Consider the following 18,791-nt stretch of genomic DNA (forward strand, 5'->3'; position numbering starts at 1 on the left):
ATGTGGGTTGCGTATATCATGTTCACCGTCCGCACTTGTGGGGGGAACCTCTTTTGTACTCCGGTGTTCGGCTGCCGGGGCTCTTCCTCGTCATCGCTATGTGGTCCCTTATCTTTGTCTTAGGCAATTAGCTTGCCGGCCTGCTTGAAAACCCAACAATCCCTGTTGGTGTGGTTGGCTGGCTTGTCAGGGGTGCCGTGTATTTGACACGAGCGATCGAGTATACGGTCCAAACTGGACAGGCCCGGAGTGCTTCTTTTGAATGGCTTTTTCCGCTGACCGGGTTTAGAGCCTTTGAATCCGGCATTGACTGTCGTATCTTCAGTATTATTGCTGTTAATGCGGCGCTTATGTTTGTTGCGACGTGACCTGCTATTGCCATCCTTGGTATCCGAAGTACCATGGTTCTTTGACATATTATTACTGCGAGCCAGCCAGTTGTCTTCTCCCGCACAAAAGTGGGTCGTGAGTGTCGTGAGGGCTACCATAGATTTCGGCTTTTCCTGACCAAGGTGCCGGGCTAGCCACTCGTCGCGAATGTTGTGTTTGAAAGCTACTAAGGCCTCTGCATCCGGACAGTCAACGATTTGATTTTTCTTTGTTAGGAACCGAGTCCAGAATTTTCTGGCCGATTCTTCTAGCTGCTGAATTATGTGGCTCAAGTCATCGGCATCTGGTGGTCGCACATAAGTGCCCTGAAAGTTGTCGAGGAATGCGGCTTCCAGATCTTCCCAACAGCTAATGGACTCTGCTGGCAGGCTGTTAAGCCAATGCCGCGCTGGTCCTTGGAGCTTTAGTGGGAGGTATTTGATGGCATGTAAGTCATCACCGCGGGCCATGTGGATGTGGAGGAGGTAATCCTCGATCCATACCGCGGGATCTGTTGTGTCGTCGTATGATTCAATATTTACAGGTTTGAGACCTTCTGGGATTTGATGATCCATTACTTCGTCTGTGAAGCATAAGGGGTGTGCGGCGCCTCTGTATTGGGCTATATCGTGTCGCAACTCGAATGGGTCTTGCCCGCTGTGTTCGGCCCGGCCGGATTTAGTTTTACGGTATCCGGCATGACGTTTATCGTCTCGCATAGTGGCGCGCCCTCGTGATCCATAGATCGATCTTGCATGTTTTGCTTTGTCCTCCAATATGTCTCACAGGTCTGGTGTGTTTCCCCTTGCTTTTTTATTTGAATGGCGTCGGGGTGTGGGCTGAGTTTTTGGCTGGAATGCCTCTTTATCACGGCCACGAGGTGGTCGATCAGCCGCGTCATATGCTTCTTCCTCCAGTCAAGGTAGCAACCTGCATTTTGGGTAACTCTTGGAGGGGCGCTCGAGTTTATATTCCTCGGCCGCGAGGAATTCAGTCCATCTGTCAGCTAGCAGATCTTGATCAGCTTGAAGCTGCTGCTGCTTTTTCTTAAGGCTATTTGCCGTGGCCATAAGCCGACGCTTGAAGCGCTCTTGTTCGACGGGATCCTCTGGCACGGCGAATTTGTCATCGCCGAGGCTTGCCTTGTCTTCGGAGGGGGGCATGTAATTATCATCCTCCACTTCTCCATCTGCCGCTCTCTCAGGAGGGTTGGCTCTTCCATCCTCCTGCTCAAACTCTTGCTGGAGGGGTTATTGTTGTCTTCGGTACTATCCGGAGTGTTATTACCTCCTGTGCCGGTATCACCACTTTTTCTTTGGCGGGACTTAGAGCGGCGCCGCTGACGTCGGCGTTTGGGTTGCTTCTTGGAGGGGTCATCCTCTGCTGTCTCGTCGCCATTGCCTTCTTTGGGTGTATGCACCATGTACATATCGTATGATGAGGTGGCTATCCAGTGCCCTCTGGGAAGTGGTTCCTCTTCGTCTCCTGCATCGTCGTCCATACCGTTGATGTCTTCGGAGTCGAAGTCGAGCATGTCGGTTAAGTCATCGACAGTGGCTACTAAGTGGGTGGTGGGTGGGCCTTGAATTTCTTCGTCGTCTGCATCCCAGTCCTGCCGGACATAGTTCGGCCAGGATCCTCCTGACAAGGAGAGGGACCTTAATGAGTTCAGTATGTCTCCAAAGGGCGAGTGCTGAAAGATATCCGCGGAGGTAAACTCCATGATCGGCGCCCAATCGGATTCGATAGGAACGGGCGCAGGCGGTTCAGAGTCCGTGGCCGGAGAAAGATCTGGCAGTTTAACAATACGGCTCTCGTGCAAGGTAAGGTCGATGTTCGGCTCGATCGCCGCTGAGGGTAAGGCCTCTGTGGCAGGGTCCATCCACCCGTCCATGGATGGTGCAAGTGGCTCCGAATTGAGGGTCAGAGCGGCTGCCGGTGCGATCTCCTGAACACTGTCTGATGGTAGAGCTAAATCATACTCATCGTGACCATGTGATGCACAAGGCAGAGGCTCGAATCCATCGAAGATCAAGTCTCCACGGACATCGGCCGTGTAGTTTAAGCTTCCAAACCTGACCTGGTGGCCAGGGGCGTAGATTTAAATCTGCTCCAGATGGCCAAGCGAATTGGCCCGTAGTGCAAAGCCGCCAAACACAAAGATCTGTCCGGGGAGGAAAGTCTCACCCTGGACTGCATCGCTATCAATGATAGTAGGAGCCATCAAGCCTAACGGCGACGACACAGAGGAACTCTCAATGAAAGCACCAATGTCGGTGTCAAAACCGGCGGATCTCGGGTAGGGGGTCCCGAACTGTGCGTCTAAGGCGGATGGTAACAGGAGGCAGGGGACACAAAGTTTTACCCAGGTTCGGGCCCTCTTGATGGAGGTAAAACGCTACGTCCTGCTTGATTAATATTGATGATATGGGTAGTACAAGAGTAGATCTACCACGAGATCAGAGAAGCTAAACCCTAGAAGCTAGCCTATGGTATGATTGTATGTTCTTGTTCTGTCCTACGGACTAAAACCCTCCGGTTTATATAGACAGCGGAGAGGGTTAGGGTTACACAAGGTCGGTTACAAAGGAAGATATATCCATATCCGTACTGTGTAGCTTGCCTTCCATGCCAAGTAGAGTCCCATCCGGACATGAGACGAAGTCTTCAATCTTGTATCTTCATAGTCCAACAGTCCGGCCAAAGGATATAGTCCGGCTGTCCGGAGACCCCCCAATCCAGGACTCCCTCATAGGGGCTTCGCCAAAATTAAAAATTGTAGAGTTCTATGGCTAAGTGAGAGTGATAAAGCATTATAGTCTGATTGCCTTGTTCGTTGTGCTGAGCACCTCCCTCGAAGGACCCAACAGTGGGAAAAAGAATGCTCAGATTTATCCCGAACACCCCAGCACTTAGGGCATGGCGGCACAAGCTGACGACTGGCCATCTCTCAGATTTAATAAACAGCCGCACAGAAGGAATATTTTAAATTCAAACAAGCGTTGCATATCGCATATGAACAAGTTTTCATAATACAGGATCACACAAGCAAGTTCATTCAAAAATTACATCCTTCGCACACTCATCCGCCACAAGACGGGCACCCTTTAGGACACCCTCATAATACATTTCGGGGTGGCGATGCTCCTTGCCCTGCGGCGGCCCTTCTTCACTAGCTTCTCGGCGTCCATCTTGGCCCAGTGCACCTTCGCACGGGGAAAAGCCCAGCGGGCACCTTCGATGCAGACGGGCCACTTGATGACTTCCAGCCAGGGGTAGACGTCCACAAGCCGCCTCACCAGGCCGAAGTAGCTGTTGGGAAGGGAGTCGCCAGGCCACATCCGGACTATAAGGCCCCTCATGGCCTGTTCGGCCGCCTTGTGCAGCTCGACCAGTTGCTTCAGTTAGTCGCTCATAGGCATCGGGTGTTCGGTCCCAGTATACTGAGACCAGAACAACTTCTCTGTCGAGCTTCCCTCCTCGGCCTGGTAATATTTCGCGGCATCCGACACGCTACGGGGAAAATCTGTGAATACTCCTGGAGAGCTCCGGACTCGGGTAAGTAACAAGTAATTTACTTTCACATGCTTGCTTTGCATATTGAATGCCTTACCCGCCGCTATCTTCCTCATCGCCTCAATTTCCTGGAGGGCCTTTTGGGCTTCAGCCTTGGCATGTTTTGTGCTCTTGAGGGCCGCGGCAAGCTCGGACTCTCGTGTCTTCGAGTCAAGCTCCAAAGTCTCGTGCTTCTTCACGAGAGCTTGGAGCTCTTGATGCACCTCGCCCACCCGTGCCTCTTGTTTCTCCTGCTCGGTGCGCTCCTCGGCCGCTTTGTTTTCGGCCTCAGACAGCGCTCGCTTCAGGGTCGCCACTTCGGTCGTGGCCCCTGGCACATCCATGATGATCCTATCATTTTGCAACCACACATTTTTTTATATATAGACAAGGTATTACTTACCTTTGTTCTCCTCGAGCTGCCTCTTGGCAAGGCCGAGCTCTTTCTCGGACCGCTCGAGGTCCTGCTTCAGTGCAGCGACCTCCGCAGTCAGTGCGGCAGAGGTCAGCAGCGAAGCCTGCATACGCATACAGACATACTTATATTAGACTCCTGCAGATATTATTTGATCCTCTATTCGGCTTTTCTTTGTGAACACCAAATAAAGCATCAGGGGCTACTCTCTATGCGGTAATATTTTCCTATATTTTAAATACTTACCTCAAAGCCTGTTAGAAGGCTGGCACAGGCTTCAGTCAGTCTGCTCTTGGCAGATTGAACCTTCTTGATCACCGCACTCATAATAGTGTGGTGCTCTTCGTCGATGGAAGCGCCGCGAAGCGCTCCCAGCAGGTTGTCCGGTGCCTCTGGATGGACAGAGGTCACCGGCACGGGCGGCTTGCCCCTTGTCGGTGTCAAAACCGGCGGATCTCGGGTAGGGGGTCCCGAAATGTGCGTCTAGGCCGGATGGTAACAGGAGGCAACGGACACGAAGTTTTACCCAGGTTCGGGCCCTCTCGATGGAGGTAAAACCCTACGTCATGCTTGATTAATATTGATGATATGGGTAGTACAAGAGTAGATCTACCACGAGATCAGAGAGGCTAAACCCTAGAAGCTAGCCTATGGTATGATTGTTGATGTGTATGTTCTCCTACGGACTAAAACCCTCCGGTTTATATAGACACCGGATAGGGTTAGGGTTACATAGAGTCGGTTACAATGGTAGGAGATCTGAATATCCGTATCGCCAAGCTTGCCTTCCACGCCAAGGAAAGTCCCTTCCGGACACGGGACGAAGTCTTCAATCTTGTATCTTCATAGTCCAGGAGTCCGGCTGAAGGTATAGTTCGGCTATCCGAACACCCCCTAATCCAGGACTCCCTCAGTAGCCCCCGAACCAGGCTTCAATGACAATGAGTCCGGCGCGCAGATTGTCTTCGGCATTGCAAGGCGGGTTCTCCTCCAAATTCCATGCACATGTTGAATAAAGTCCGATTTCTTGTAGATGTTGCGCTCCTGAGCTTCTGCGCCCAATAATGGCCGCTCCCCACGTGTCAAACGAATATGAAAGGTCTGAGTGTTTTTACATTCACACCCCTAGCCGCGTAAACAAGTTGACCTATTTAAAGAGACGAGGATTTAGATCCAAACCACACCTTCCCCCTTTCGCGAGTGTTCATCAGAGCGCATTCGACAAAGATCCATTCCACCATGGCCAGCCGTCGCGACTCCTCCTCCCGCCCTTCCATCCCTAAGCCTGGACATTGGGAAAGATGCTCCATCCCGCATAGCGAGTTAGTGACGCTCCAGACCAAGGGATTTCTCCCCCCGGCCTATATGACCCCGGTTCGAGCTGGTCTTGCCATCTATAACGGCGCAGGGCAAGAGGAGAGCTCCCCTAATCCCTCCAAAGGAGAGCGGGTGTGCCTCGTCCCTTATTTAATAAGGGGGCTCGGATTTCCCATCCATCCATTTCTCCGGGGGCTGCTGGAGTTCTACGGCCTCCAGCTACATCATCTCACGCCTGCCTCAGTATTGCATATCGCGGGCTTTGTAGCTCTCTGCGAGCTGTTCTTGGGTATTGAAGCCCATTTCGGACTGTGGAGGGAGCTATTTTGCCTCGTGCCCCGTTCCAGGAAGGGGTCTATGTATCAAGTGGCCGGAGTCGAAGTATGGCGCATCGCCGGGACCGGCTATCTGTCCGGAACCCCAAAGAAGGCGTCCGAAGACTAGCCCTCGGAATAGTTTTACATAGAAGACGTCCCGCTGCCGGATCCTGTCCGGATCGGCCCCCCTGAATTCAATAATGCTCCCTTAAAGAAGCGCCTAAGTTGGCGCCCACGGAGCCCTCAGAGGGAAAGTGACAGGGACGTTGTTTACCTGATGGGCCGGATAAGATTGTTAGCTCATTCCGAACTAACCATGATCGGGGTCATGGACGCATGCTTCATGCGAGGGGTGCAGCCGCTATAGTATAGAAGCCACCCCATGTGGGATTTCAACGGGGAGGACGACACCACCCGCTACGGCCGTAAGGGGCCGGATTCGGCTGCGGCTCTAATAAAGACCTTGTCCGCTTTGTACAAGGCAGAAGAGGAGGATTTTCTTCGCGTTAACCCAAAGGGTGGATTTTCCATGTACAATCCTCCAAGCTGGGTGAGTGATCACATCTTACCCATCCGTTTTATATCCCCATTGTTAAATATTTAATCTTAGCGATTTCGACGCAGGAACAGCGCCAGGCTGTTAAAGAAATAAACAGCCCTCCTCCACAACCCGAGGACCCAGGACGGTCCCTCGACCCGGACTCGCAAGAGGATCCGGAGCTTTCGGTGGATCTGATTGATGGAGTATTCCATCAATTGAGCAAGGACAACGCCCTGGTGGCCATTACAGCCGATTATCCAGGGCTAATCCCGGCCTCCCAGAAACGGGAGGCCAAACCTGCGGCGACAAGCCAACGAGGGGCCGCAGGGCCCCGTGGGCAGAAAAGAGGTGCAGTCCGGACCGGGGCGTCAGCGCAAAGGTATGGCGCACCCCCTTATCCTAGGTGTCGTACCGTCAGGGCATATTAACACTTGTGCCCTCTTCAGGACAAAGAGACCTCGCCGAACTATATTCGGAGAGACCGCCAATCGCGCCTCCACCAGCCAGGCTCCAAAGCCTGGTCCGGAAGCGGGGCCGAACACAAGGCGCGCACCGGACGCTCCTCCAACGGAGGATGTGGACAGGTTGTCTGCCACTAACTCTAAGGTGGAGAGTGCCATGAACCACAGGCATCGCCGGACAATTCTTCGCGATGCTTGTTTCTCCCAAGAGGCGTTAGATGCCTTTAAGTCGGGAGATGCGTACCTCCGTGCCGCTCAAAATGGTCTAACCAGAGCCACAGAGCAATATGTAAAAGACATACGTGTAAGAAAATTTTGGTAATTATATATATACCAGTAGCCCCCGAGACTTGAAACAGTTAAAATAACTGATTTAAGGATCATTTGTTATGCAGGTTCTTACAGAAAAGAATTCCCTACTGTCCAAGGAGCTGGAAGAGTGCAAAGCCCAACTTGAGGTCGCACTAGCCGCGGCAGGGGAGCCTAAGGAGGCCCCCGCTGGTAATATACACTTCGAAAGGTAAGTATTTTGCGAAGCACGGCTTTGGTGCGAATCTGACAAATGAAATTGCAGATGGCGCCGGATTGGATCCGGAAAGGCAACATCTCCTACGCCAGCTAAAGGCTGGTGAGAGGGAGTTGTTGAAGGTGATGGGGGAGAAGAACGATCTCCGAGATGCCAACACCAAGCTGGGCGTCGAGCTGAAAGATGTTCGTGCCCAGCTGTCAGACTCCGTGAAGGAGAATTAGCGGCTTCGGCACGGCATATTTAGTAAGTGCTTGAACGAACTTTTTAAAAGAAAGTTCAGCGGGGAAGTCGACTAACAGAGCAATGTCTGTAGGTGTGCTGACAGGCCGTCCTGGAAGGAGATGCCCGGTTCTACGGTGACCTTCTTCCCGAGCTCTCGCAACTGCTCGATCGAGTTCGGCAAGCGATGCGAGGCGTCGCCCAGGCCCTGTGGCCATCCGTCTCCATGCCCGAAGGTCTTGGAGAGCATGCGGAGAAGCTAAAAGGAGCACGGTGGCGCTTCCGATTGTTGAAGATATCAGCCTGCCGTCAAGGCGCTAGGGAGGCCTGGGCCATGATGAAGACGCGGTACGCAAAGGCTAACCCCAACCACATGCCCGAGGTCGGTCCTATAGGGCCCGATGGGAAGGAGATCCCTGTAAGCTTAGTATACGGCCAAGTAGAGTTGGCCGCAAAGTATTCCCGGCAGGACTGTAAATTAGACAGCATGTTAGATGGTATTGAAGAGGAATACGATCAGTCAAAATGACTATGTAATTTAGTTGACATTTATAATGCCTTCTAGCCGGATTGTAGATCATTTGTCATGGCCGACCTTTTCGCTTCAGCCTCGGGACCTGACGATCCGGAGTGTGTCCGAATTCCCATGCGGTTATATAGGAACCGGGGAATGCATGGAGACCAGGCGTAGGGGTTATTAGTGTGTGAACAGACAAGTGCCCGACTAGTTATGTTATATTACATGGTTAGTAAGAAACATCTTCCAGGGAGAATAGTTCCGTTAGGGGTTCCTTTCTCTAGGAGGCATGCCCTAAGGTGCATGTCCATGCTGCGAAAAGAAACGCAGGAAAAACATCTGGGGGCGTAAAAAATAAAAAAGATCATCTTTAGTTCACCAACCGAATATTCCCTTAAGAACGCTAGCTTTCGGCTTCACCCAGTCTGAGATACACGTCCGGCTGACCCGGCAGTAACAATCGCAGAGGTGCTCCCTTTACCACCTAGCCGAACAATCGGGAACGTAGGGGTAAGCACAGGAGCCAGGCAACCCAGCTTGGCCAAAACTTAAGTCATATCGATGCATATAATGGTGAATAAAAGGTACATGCGGAAGTGTGACGCATGTGTTAGGCATGAAGCCCGTATGAATAAGCTTATGTTTAAAGAAGCCCCCAGGTTTAATGAGTGCGGATGGCGCGTCACTGTATGAGCCTTTAAGGGCTATAAGAGAGAGAAAGAAAAGAAGAAGAGAAATGGAAGACAGAAAATATATATAAAAAATGGACAGAGGAAGGAGACAAACATAGAGTCCGGCGCTAGGCATAGAATCTTCGGAGACGGGCTGCGTTCCATGGGTTCGGCTCGAGTCGGTTATCCGATGCATCTCGCAGGCGGTACGCTCCACCAGTCAGGACTTGGTCGATTATGAAGGGACCTTCCCACTTGGGCTTGAGTTTGTCCTTTTTCTTGTCCGGTAGTCGTAGAACTAATTCGCCAACGTTGTAATTTGGCCCGTACTTCTCTGCTTTGGTATCTTCGAGCCTGCTGTTGATAGAATGCGGAACGGGCTTTTGCCACATCACGCTCCTCCTCCAATGCGTCTAAGCTGTCCTGCCGATCGAGCTCGGCTTCTCTTTCTTCATACATGCGCACTCGAGGTGAGTCATGGTCGCAGGGCAAAACTGCCTCTGCGCCGTACACCATAAAGAATGGTGTGTATCCGGTGGTGTGATTCAGTGTGGTCCGCAGCCCCCAGAGTACGGAGTCGAGCTCCTCTACCCAGTGCGTGTTAGATTCCTTGAGGGACCGCACTAATTTGGGTCTAATGCCGCTCATGATAAGACCATTTGCACGTTCGACCTGGCCGTTAGTTTGTGGGTGATAGACGGAAGCATAGTCAAGCTTGATGCCCATGTTTTTGCACCAGAGTTTTACCTCGTCGGCCGTGAAGTTCGTGCCGTTATCAGTGATGATGTTGTGGGGAACGCCGTAACGGTGTATGACCTCGAATATAAAGTCTATCACCGGTCCGGATTCGGCTGTCTTAACAGGCTTGGCTTCTATCCATTTGGCGAATTTATCCACCATGACCAGTAAGTATTTTTGCTTGTGGGTTCCGCCTTTAAGGGGTCCAACCATGTCAAGCCCCCAGACCACGAAGGGCCAAGTAATGGGGATGGTTCGGAGGGCGGTGGGTGGCATATGGCTTTGGTTTGCAAAGAGCTGGCAACCGGTGCATCGTTGGACTAAGTCCTGAGCGTCTGCCCGGGCCGTCGGCCAATAAAAGCCTGTACGGAAGGCCTTGCTTACGAGGGACCGAGCTGCAGCGTGATGACCGCCCAGTCCGGCATGAATTTCGGCCAGGAGGTTCCGCCCCTCCTCTTCGGAGATGCACCTTTGAAGGACTCCGGTAGTGCTTTTCTTATAAAGCTCTTCCTCGTGGACTCTGTAGGCTTTGGATCGCCGCACTATGCAGCGTGCCTCATTTTGGTCCTCGGGGAGTTCCTGCCTAGTGAGGTAGGCGAGGAATGGTTCTGTCCACGGGGAGATGACGGCCATTATTACGTGGGCTGAAGGTGTTATTTCATTGGCAGAGCCTTCGACTGTGTCAGAATGTTCAGTGTCGGGCAGTGCGGTTGGGTCCGGGTTGTTATTGTTCGGCTCCCCTTCCCATACTACGGATGGCTCGAACAGCCTTTCCAGGAAGATGTTGGGGGGGACTACATCGCGTTTTGCGCCGATGCGTGCCAGGACATCCGCCGCCTGATTATTTTCCCGGGCTATATGGTGAAATTCAAGCCCCTCGAACCGAGCTGACATTTTTAGGACGGCGTTGCAGTAAGCTGCCATTTTTGGATCCTTGGCATCAAAGTATCCATTTATTTGGGATATAGCGAGGTTCGAGTCCCCGCGCACCTCTAGGCGTTGAATGCCCATGGATACTGCCATCCGGAGACCATGTAAAAGGGCCTCATATTCGGCTGCGTTGTTGGAGTCCGTGTACATAATCTGGAGTACGTATTGAACTGTGTCTCCTGTGGGGGATGTCAAAACGACGCCAGCCCCCAGTCCGGCCAACATCTTGGAGCCGTCGAAATGCATGATCCAATTTGAATATGTGCCGTACTCTTTAGGGAGTTCGGCCTCCGTCCATTCTGCGACGAAGTCGGCCAAGACTTGCAACTTGATGGCTCGCCGTGGCTTATAAGTTATGTCAAACGGGAGGAGCTCAATGGCCCATTTTGCAATCCGGCCCGTTGCGTGACGGTTGTTTATAATATCGTTGAGTGGTACTTCTGAGGCTACTCTTATTGAACACTCTTGAAAGTAATGTCGTAGCTTCCGGGATGCCATGAATACCGCGTACGCGATCTTTTGATAATGCGGGTACCGTGATTTGCATGGAGTGAGGACAGTGGACACATAATAGACCGGATTTTGAAGGGGGAATCTGTGTCCGTCCGTTTCTCGTTCCACGACGAGCACTTCGCTTACAACCTGATGTGTTGCTGCAATGTATAATAGCATTGGTTCGCCAATATTTGGCGCGGCCAGGGCTGGGTTTGTTGCAAGTATGGCTTTTATCTCCCTGAGTCTGGCCGTGGCTGCATCCGTCCATTCGAAGTGTTCGGTGCGCTGAAGGAGGCGGTAAAGGGGTAGGGCCTTTTCTCCCAACCGGGAGATAAAGCGGCTTAGAGCCGCCACGCATCCGGTTAATTTTTGTATTTGTTTGGGGTCCTTTGGGATATCCAGTTGCGACAGAGCTCGGATCTTGGCCGGATTTGCTTCGATTCCTCTACCGGATACAATGAAGCCCAAGAGCTTTCCGGCTGGAACGCCAAAAATGCATTTTTCCGGGTTGAGCTTGATGTCGTATGTTCGGAGGTTATCAAATGTGAGCCTCAAGTCGTCTACTAGAGATTCGACATGTCTTGTTTTGACGACCACATCATCTACATATGCCTCCACTGTTTTGCCGATCTGGCTTGCCAAACATGTCTGAATCATGCGCTGATATGTTGCGCCGGCGTTTTTGAGCCCGAAGGGCATTGTGTTGAAGCAGAATGGGCCGTATGGTGTGATAAATGCCGTTGCGGATTGGTCAGATTCTGCCATCTTGATTTGATGGTAGCCGGAATATGCATCGAGGAAACACAACGAATCGTGTCTTGCGGTAGCGTCGATAATTTGATTGATGCGGGGGAGGGGGAAGGGATCCTTTGGGCAAGCCTTGTTAAGGTATTTAAAATCAACGCACAGGTGCCAGGATTTGTCCTTCTTTGGTACCATCACCAGGTTTGCTAGCTAGTCCCGATGTTTTATATCTCTGATGAATCCAGCCTCCAATAGCTTTGCTAGCTCCTCTCCCATAGCCTGTCTCTTAGGTTCGGAAAAACGTCGAAGAGCCTATTTGACAGGTTTGAATCCTGTTTGGATATTTAAGCTGTGCTCGGCCAGCCTGCGTGGGATTCCTGGGATGTCTGAAGGGTGCCAGGCAAAAATGTCCCAGTTTTCTCGTAGGAACTCTCGCAGTGCGGCGTCTACATCAGGGTTTAACTGTGCCCCGATGGAAGCTGTTTTATTTGGGTCTGTTGGATGGACTTGGAATTCGACTATTTCGTCCGCCGGTTTAAAGGAGGTGGACTTGGATCTTTTGTCGAGTACCACATCGTCCCTATTCACCGTAGAGCACAGCGCAGTCAGTTCCTCAGCCGCTAGGGCTTCGGATAGTGCCTCGAGGGCCAGTGCGGCTGTCTTGTTTTCGGCGCGGAGTGCTATGTCCGGATCACTAGCGAGAGTGATGATCCCGTTAGGCCCGGGCATTTTGAGCTTCGTGTACCCGTAATGGGGTATTGCTTGGAAGATTGTGAATGCTTCCCGCCCTAGCAGAGCGTGATAACCGCTACTGAACGGAGCCACATGGAACGTGATCTCTTTGGACCTGTAATTATCCGGCGTGCCGAACACCACATCTAGTGTGATTTTTCCTGTGCAGCGCGCTTCCCGACTGGAGATTATTCCTCTAAAGGTTGTGCTGCTTCGCTCAATGCAGTTCCAGTCTATTTCCATTTTTTGAAGGGTTTCCTCGTAAATGAGGTTCAATCCGCTGCCGCCGTCCATGAGTACCTTGGTAAGACGAAAGCCGTCCACTATTGGGCTGAGGACCAATGCGGCTGGTGCTCGGGCTGTTCGGAATTTAGGTTCATCACTGGCGTTAAAGGTAATAGCCGTGTCACTCCATGGGTTTATTGTTGCTACTTGGTAGACTTCGGCAAGGCTGCGGAGTGTCCTTTTTCGCATATTATTTGATGCGAAAGTCTCGAAGACTGCTAATACCGTATGGGTGTCTCTGGGGTGGATTTTTGTGGCCTCCGGAATTAGGAGGTTTTCGCCAATTTTGGCCACCTGCCGGAGTATGCAACATGCTCTAAGGCTGTGAGTTGGTGTGGCGTCCTCTGTACTGTGAATTTTATAGGGTCCGTTAAGCCATCCTTCCAGTACGGTTCCATGCCCTATATAGGGTTTTTGCTTTTTGGTATTTGACCTGGGTGTCTGGTTATGCTGTACCCTTTTATTTCGGACTGGGTTTGTATTTAGGGCCGGATTGTCCCAAAATTTTATTTTCGTTTTCCAGGCGCTTTCCATCGCACAATACTTTTGTACAATGGACGCCAAGTCAGCGAAGCGTGTGATATCACGGCGACTTATGGCGTTGAGTATTCCCTTGTCCGTGCAATTATTGCAGAAGATTAAGATTGTGTCTTCCTCGCGGCAGTCCCTTAACCTGTTCTTAACCAGGAGGAATCTAGCCCAGTAATGATGTACTGTTTCATCGGGCTCTTGCCTGATTTTGAATAGATCGCTTATGTTGGGGTGGGTGGGTGGAGTTAAATCCGAAGCCTCACCCCGTCTAAGGCTCAGAGGCCGAGGAATTTCTGAACTCGAAAATTTGGTTATCTGGGTGTTGTCCAATGAATCCAGCCCGTCGCCTGACTCTAAGTTCAGGTCTTGAGTGATATCCTCCCCTCTGCGGGTATCCGGCTTGGAGGGATCGGGAATCCGGACGTAGCGAGTCCTTAAGATAGACGAAGGGTCGCCGCACTGTCCCTCTACCACGGCAACATGGTGGGTGACTTGGGGAGAGTTAATCTCTCTCAGATTGGTTTTAGGCCCAATCTGGTCATAATCCGTAGCGACTCCCAGGGCGGCGAAGCGATCCAAGAGCTCGTTTATGGAGGAAAGCTCCATTGGATCTAACTGCTCGGCGAGTTCCGAACTTACATGAAGATTGTTTTCGATGGCTCGAGAGGTCATCATCGGTGCAGAAGCCGAACAGGCGGTCATAAGAAAACCACCTAGCCGGAGGGTTTGGCCGACAGCCAAAGCTCCCTTAGCAACGGTGCCATCTTTAAAGACAGGGCAAGTCATCCTTCCTGATGGCGACGACATAGAGGAACTCTCAATGAAAGCACCAATGTCGCTGTCAAAACCGGCGGATCTCGGGTAGGGGGTCCCGAACTGTGCGTCTAGGCCGGATGGTAACAGGAGGCAAGGGACACGAAGTTGTACCCAGGTTCGGGCCCTCTCGATGGAGGTAAAACCCTACGTCATGCTTGATTAATATTGATGATATGGGTAGTACAAGAGTAGATCTACCACGAGATCAGAGAGGCTAAACCCTAGAAGCTAGCCTATGGTATGATTGTTGATGTGTATGTTCTCCTACGGACTAAAACCCTCCGGTTTATATAGACACCGGATAGGGTTAGGGTTACATAGAGTCGGTTACAATGGTAGGAGATCTGAATATCCGTATCGCCAAACTTGCCTTCCACGCCAAGGAAAGTCCCTTCCGGACACGGGACGAAGTCTTCAATCTTGTATCTTCATAGTCCAGGAGTCCGGCTGAAGGTATAGTTCGGCTATCCGAACACCCCCTAATCCAGGACTCCCTCACCCCTCTTGGAAGGGGGCCGCCTGCCGGAGTCCGGAACCACTAGAGGTTCCGGCGCGGTGTTCGGCTGAGGGCCGAACTTGGAGCCCTTGGGAGTCTTGCTCCCTTTGCTCCTGGAGTCCGAAAGGTCGCCTTGAGGCACCTCCGGGACTATCTCCCCCCGGCTCGGTGCCCCTTGAGACAATACCTCGACATTGTCCGTAGGAAAAGTAGAGGAGGCGATTGGAAGTGTATCACTATCCATATCTGATGAGTCCAAGGAACCGTTCGACGAGGATAAGTCGATACGGGCTCGGGGCGGACTGCATAATCATATTCGACGTTAGGAGAAGCAGTGCAACAAAAGTATGCTATGAGTTACTCTGGCATCCGAATACTTACGACTTCGCCAGGGGCTTGGCACTGAGTAGCCACTCGTCTTCACCGTCGGCGGCGGTGGTGGAACAGTCCGGAAGAAGAATCCTTCCCTTCTTGGACCCTTCGGCCTCCACGGTTGGGGCGGCCTTCCTTTTCTTGTCTCCCCGGCTAGAGGGGAAAATCTTCATCTTCCTCCTCCTCGTTTTCACGGGAGGAGTGCGTCTCGGAGTTATCGGATGATATGTCCGATACCACCTGGTGCCGGGAACTCTTTCGGGTTCCCATGTCCTTCTTCTTGGTCTTCTCCGGCACCTCATAAGGAGCCAGAGTCCGCATCTCCGTCAGGAGAGCATCTGCAGGGTCTTCGGGTAGAGGGGTCGGATAGTTAATCTGCTCCGATGTCTCCACCCAGTCCTGTCAAAGGCATGGGAGCTCAGACCCCGCACATGGTTAAGCTATGGGAAATAAATACCCTACCAGATGTACAGAACTTACCGGATTCTCAGGGCGCTTTGCGCTTAGCCCGCGGTCCTCAGTAAGAGAAGGGGGGACCTCGACGCCCTTGAATAGCACCTTCCAGACGTCCTTATGCGTCGTGTCGAAGAACTCACGTAGAGTCTGGTGCTGGGCCGGGTCGAACTCCCATAAGTTGAAAGCCCGTTGTTGACACGGGAGGATCCGGCGGAAGAGCATGACCTAGACTATGTTGACAAGCTTAAGTTTCTTGCTTATCATGTTTCGGATACACTTTTGGAGTCCGTCCAGCTCCACCGATGATCCCCAGGACTGGCCCTTCTCCTTCCAGGAAGTGAGCCGCATGGGGATTCCGGATCGAAACTCGGGGGCCGCCACCCAGTTAGTGTCGTGCGGCTTGGTGATGTAGAACCACCCCGATTGCCACCCCTTTATGGTCTCTACGAAGGATCCCTCGATCCATGTAACGTTGGGCATTTTGCCCACCATGGATCCGCCGCATTCCGCTTGTTGGCCGCCAACCACCTTCGGCTTGATATTGAAGGTCTTCAGCCACAGGCCGAAGTGGGGCCGGATGCAGAGGAAAGCCTCGCACACGACGATGAACGCCAAGATGTTGAGGATGAAATTTGGGGTCAGATCATGAAAGTCCAGCCCATAATAGAACATAAGGCCGCGGACGAATGGATGGAGGGGAAACCCCAGTCCGTGGATGAAGTGGGGGAGTGTAAGTGCATCTAGTGCCACCACTAGTTGGTTTTGGAGTATTGACGACAAACCTAGTTGAGGGACTAATGTGTTTGTGAGAATTGCAGGAAAACACAGGTAGAAGTCCCTCATTGATTCGGTTTACTACCAGAGATGACCCCTAAAAATGAATGAAGACATTGAAGTCAAAGGTGATATATGAAGATATTCACATTGAAGACTATGACAATAGAAGACACGTTATGAAGCCTATGGAACTCGAAGACTTAGATCTTTCGTAGTTCTTTTTATTTTTGTTGAGTCATAGGAACCACCGTACTGTTAAGTGGGGTCCATGAGAACAAGTCAGAATGATTTAAGTGATGCCTAAATCAAAAACCTATGTCTTCGAGTGAAGACAATGAGAGCAAATCTTGTCCAGAGCCGGACAAGTCAGCTTTGCTTGTAGCCCAAGTAAAGTTGCCATGAGAGTTCGAAATCTGATCGTTGAGACACGTGTCAGTTCCTTAGTGACCCAGGGTCATTTCGGACAAATCAGGTCGGGTTGCCAAGTGGCTATAAATAGCCCACCCCCATAACCATAAATAGTTGGCTGCTCAGATTTCAGTGCACGGCTTTTGTCGTTTGAGAGCAACCCACCTCGAAGCCTTTGAGAGAAAATTCCTAGTGAGGAAAAAATCCCTAACCACCCAGAGCCAGAGTAAATTGGGCATCACTTAAGTCTTCTTGTCTGTGTGATCTGAAGACTTATTACACTTGAGGACTGTAAATCCTCCAGACGGTTAGGCGTCGCGTTCAGAGCATCCAAGAGACATTGTGGATTGCCAGTGAACGAAGTCTGTGAAGGTTTGGGAGTCTACCTTGAAGACTTACCAGAGTGATTGGGCGAGGACTAAGTGACCTTAGCTCAAGGAGATTACAGTGAGGACTTGGTGTCCTGAACTATGTGTTCAGGACTGGGTGTCCGGGACTGTGTGTCCTAAGGTTTAAATACCTAGCCGCTCCAACCAGACATACAGTTGTCACAGCAACTGGAACTGGTCCAACATATCATTGTTTTCAACGAGTCACTGGTTTCATCTTCACTTCCTTCTCTTGTTGTTACTCATTGTGAAGTCATTGCGTGCTTGCTTTATCATTTGTCTTCACAACGTGAATGCATGATCTGTTTGGCTTCATAACTTTTTCCTACTTGATCCTTATTACACTGAAGCTGTTTGTCACTGTGCTTTCACTCTATTGAATACATGACCATGGCTGGCCTAGTGTAATCTAACTTCCGCTGCATAGTAATAGGCATAATCTTCACTGTTTGTCTTCATAACTCCCAAGTTTTGAAGACTTTCATAAAAATCGCCTATTCACCCCCCCCTCTAGTCGATATAACGCACTTTCAGGGAGGAAAAACACCCTTTCGTGAGGTTTCGGGGTAGGAACGATCTGCCCCGCGGCTGGCAGCCGGTGCACGATATCCGCGGCTAAGTATCCGGCCCCACGTAGTTTTTTGATGTGTCCCTCTATGACGGAGGAGACCATCCACTTGCCTCCCGCTCCGGACATGTTTGGAGAGAGTTGAGGAGAAGGATGTGGACTTGGGTGCTGGAGCTCGAGCGCGCGCAAATGGATGAGCAAGGAGGAAGAAGGCGTGGGTAGAAAAAGGTGAAACCTTATCCCTTTATAAGGGCGGACGAAACTATGCGCCCCCACAGCCTGGTAAAACTCGCTTATCCCCCAAGCACCGTAATTGATGGCGCGGTTGGGTTACCCACGTCCGTATTGATGGGAATCCCGTAATAAGGGGACACGATCTCTGCTTCGACAAGACGTGCCAAGGAAACCACCTCGCGGAACACGCTGATATAGGTTATGAAAAACGATTCGAATAAAGACCTGGCTGTGGTGTGATGCCACGCTATGGAGTACGTCAGCAGATCAGATTTGTGAAAAAATTATTCTCTCTACGGAGGTATGTGGAACTTGTTTTGCAAAGCCGAAAACGATCCTCGTGTTCAAAATCGTCTATGAAGTATTCGGAGGAGGAACCCGCCTTGCAATGCCGAAGACAATCTGCGCGCCGGACTCGTTGTCATTGAAGCCTGGTTCAGGGGCTACTGAGGGAGTCCTGGATTAGGGGGTATCCGGACAGCCAGACTATATCCTTTGGCCGGACTGTTGGACTATGAAGATACAAGATTGAAGACTTCGTCCCGTGTCCGGATGGGACTCTCCTTGGCGTGGAAGGCAAGCTTGGCAATACGAATATGCAGATCTCCTTTCTTGTAACCGACTCTGTGTAACCCTAGCCCCCTCCGGTGTCTATGTAAACCGGAGGGTTTTAGTCCATAGGACAACATACAATCATACCATAGGCTAGCTTGTAGGGTTTAGCCTCTCTGATCTCGTGATAGGTCAACTCTTGAATTATTCATATTATCAAGAATAATCAAGCAGGACGTAGTGTTTTACCTCCATCAAAAGGGCCCGAACTTGGGTAAAACATCGTGTCCCCTGCCTCCTGTTACCATCTGCCTTAGACGCACAGTTCGGGACCCCCTACCCGAGATCCGCCGATTT

Source organism: Triticum urartu, chromosome 5A (assembly GCF_056163025.1).
Source record: "Triticum urartu cultivar PI428250 chromosome 5A, HENAU_Tu73, whole genome shotgun sequence".
NCBI classification, from domain to species: domain Eukaryota; kingdom Viridiplantae; phylum Streptophyta; class Magnoliopsida; order Poales; family Poaceae; genus Triticum; species Triticum urartu.